This window comes from Suricata suricatta, chromosome 3 (assembly GCF_006229205.1).
Source record: "Suricata suricatta isolate VVHF042 chromosome 3, meerkat_22Aug2017_6uvM2_HiC, whole genome shotgun sequence".
NCBI classification, from domain to species: Eukaryota; Metazoa; Chordata; class Mammalia; order Carnivora; family Herpestidae; genus Suricata; species Suricata suricatta.
The window spans coordinates 171,182,256-171,185,829 of NC_043702.1; positions in this window are offsets into that span (position 1 = coordinate 171,182,256).

Below are 3,574 nucleotides of genomic sequence, written 5' to 3' on the forward strand. Positions count from 1 at the left end.
CGGTCCAAAGACCATGTGAGAAGCAGGTACAGATATGTGGATATAGATTCACAACTTCATAAAGAAACGTTAGGCTGAGATGGATGGATTAGACATGGAAAGGGCTAAAGTGGTCCAGGGCAGTGCTGCAAACTTTAGGACTGGTGTGCACGCCACCATTTAAAGTGTTTTGTTTTGTTTTTTTTTAGAGAGAGAGAGAGAATCCCAAGCAGGCTCCATACTGTCAGTGCAGAGCCCTGTGTGGGGCTCAGTCTCACACCGTGAGATCATGGCCTGAGCCAAGATCAAGAGTCAGATGCTTAACCCGCTGAGCCACCCCGGCGCCCCTGACAATAGATTATTTGGCGGATGAAGAGCTTTAAGTCAGCTTCTTAACTATTGCCAGATGACCCAGGCAATAGAAATCAAGCCCAGGGCTGCACTGGGAGACGCTTAGAAATCTCTCTGAGGGGCGTCTGGGTGCCTCAGTCGGTTAATCGTCTGACTCTTGGTTTCAGCTCAGGTCACGATCTCGTGGTTTGTGGGATCGAGTCTTGCATTGGGGTCTTTGCTGACAGCTCGGAGCCTGCTAGGGATTCTCTCTCTCTCTGCCCCTCCCTGCTCGCGTGGGCTCTCTCTCTCTCTCAAAAGAAATAATCTCTTCGGTTTCAGTTACAAATCATGTTTGTGACAGACACGCTGTTTTTCCCATGTCGCTGACTCTCTGGCCAGGGCGGAGGCGGAGGCCTGTCCTGGTCCCTAACTCTGGCTGCCTCCTGAAACACTGCTCTCGTTTCTCTGACTAATGGATTATTGGCAGGCTCAATATAGGCTTGGCTAAACGAGGTGTCTGAAATTACAAAAGAAGCTTCTCCAAAATGTACTACAAATGTCTTATTCATTTGAAAATGCAAACACAAAAGCTCAAATAAAGGAGAATTACATGATACACTTGTTTAACGAGTAAATCCAAGCGGATACTGAGCCAGCGAGCATGGTGACTAATGAGGGACTTACACGTGCTGTCCCATTTGGCGCCTTTGCCACCGGGAGGAAGGTGAGGTGGAGACCCAGGTCCGCCTGCGTCACTAATCTCCGCTTTCCTGGGTGAGCATCTCAGAATGCTGGGTGCGGTGCCAGTGTTTAAAATCACATATGTTTTCGAACCACATGGTCCCTACGTAAAAGTCACCTGCGTCAACTTCTGCGGTAAGTTCCAGCTAGAAGGGAGAAACCTCGCTCCTGTGTTGGCTTTCTTAGGGATTTCCTTGAGTGATTTTCACACTACATTTCATTTGCCTCGTACAAAGTCTGCAGACGTTGCGTTCATTTTTTTGGCTGCTGCATAACGTGGCACATTTAGCAGCTTGAAAAACACGCACAGTCACTAACTCAGTTTCCGGCGGTCAGGAGCCCGGGCAAGGTCTAGCAGAGCCGTCCGCCTGGGTGTCCGGAGACCGCAACTGAGGTTTCAGGGGGCGGGGGGGGGCGCCTGGGTGGCTCAGTCGGGTGAGCATCCCGACTGTGACTCAGGTCACGATCTCATGGTTCGTGGGTTTGAGCCCCGTGTCAGGCTCTGTGCTGACAGCTCAGAGACTGGAGCCTGCTTCAGATTCTTTCTCTCTCTCTGTCCCTCCCCTGCTCGCTCTCTGCCTCTCTCAATAATAAACATTAAAAAAAAAAGATTTTGGCCGGGCTGTGCTCCCATCCGGGGCCTCCACTGGGGGCAGATCTGCATCTGAGCTCTTTTAGGTTATCGGCAGCATTAACCGCCTTGGGTTCAGAGGGCTGAGAGCGCGGATCCTCCCTGATGTCCGCTGGAGGCTGTTCTCAGGTCTTTGCGTGCGGACTTCCTCTTCATGGTGCTTCCTTCATCAGGTCAGCGAGGAGGTCCCTCTGACCTCAGGAAGGACCTAGTCCTTCTCTTGAGGGCTTTCACCTGATCAAGCCAGCGCCCCTGCAAGATCACCTCTCTTTATTAACTCAAAGTCAAATGCTCTGGGACCTTAATTGCACCTGCTTCACCTTCGCCATGTTCCATGGGTTGAAGCAGGTCACAGGTCCTGCCCATGCTCCAAGGGACATTATTCAGGGCCTGCACACCACGGCTCTGGTGGCATGAGGGCCACTCTAAGGGTCTAGCTGCCACCGACCTTAACCCCCCCCCCCCCCCCCCCCAGCAGTCAGGGTCCAGAAAAACAACCACCACACTAGGTATCCTTACAGAAAGTATTTAACGTAAGAATTTGGTTAGAGAGTTACTAAGGACGAATAGGTATACAAATGTGAGGGAGGGAGGTAATGAAGAAAACAGGAGCAGGAGCCAGCTTCCCTCCCAGGCTCGGGGGTGGCGGATGGGGCACGGGGTCAGGGTTAGCGGGACCTGTGAGCTCGGAGAAGGGGCTGTGCTTAGCCTCCGAGTAGAGCCCCACGCTGACGCTGATGAGCCGGGCTCGCCCCTCGGAGACGGTGCTGCGTGGTCAGGGCTGGTCCAGTGAGGTGGCATCACCAGCCTCGTCCCAGGAGTCCGCAGGATGCTGGAGCCCCGCCCGGTGGCTGCTGTCGCCATGAGGGGGCACTGCTGGGCCCACGTGCCCGGAGGCGCGAGCCTTGGAGAGAAGGGTGCTCCCACTTCATGCCTCACGGCCTCCGTGCAGCCTCCCTCCTGCAGGAGCCTAACCCTCATGAGCCGGCCGAGGAGCAACACAGTCGGCAGAGCCCTGCACCCAGCACCGCGAACCAGGCAGGTCAGGGACACTTGGAACTAACAGCTGAATAGCCAGCACGCGCCTTCCTTAGATTCGCCCGCAGAAACCGAGGTCACGTAGAAGGCCTTGCCCTTGGCCTTCGGGGCCAACACCAGCGGTGCCGGGATTTCAGGTGGTCATTGGATAACACCTCTCTCTGCCCGGCTTGAGCTCCGACCAGCCCGGTGAGCACCAGCGGCTCCCAGAACAGGACACAGGCCTCGGCTTTGTCACCCACAGTCTCAGCTGTGTTTGCTGACATCCCATGAGCCGGACTTACTGCCCCAAACTGCAGGCCTGCCCTGCCGGGTCAGGAGATCGTGTGCTCTCGGGGTGGGGGTCGGTCCCCAGACCAGCAGAGGAGTGTGTGGGGTGGGGGTGGGGGAGCGCCTGGAGGAGCGGAGGGCGGCCTGGGGGCTCCCTGTGGGGGCTTCTCCACTGAGCAAGAGGAGGGGCGCACAAGGGGCTTTTCAGGCCGGTGGCTTTGGAGATAGACTTTTTCACAACCTGGCTCTGGCTAAGGATCTAGAAACCCAGATTTTTTTTTTCTTAATTGGAGATAATTTTTTTAAATTGTGGTAAAATATCCATGACATAAAATTTAAGTGCCTGGCTCAGTGGCCTGAAACACACCCACAATGTCGCATAACCGTCCTCACCGGGAGTCCCCAGCACATTTTCATCGTCCCAAACTAAAGCTCTGAGCGCACTGAACCCTAAGTCCCCATCACCCTCTCCCCTCTGCCCTGGAACCCTGAACCTACTCTCTGTCTCTAGGAACTTGACTCCTCCGGGGACCTCACCCGGTGGGATCCTACAGTACCTGTCACTCTGGGTCTGGTTTGTTT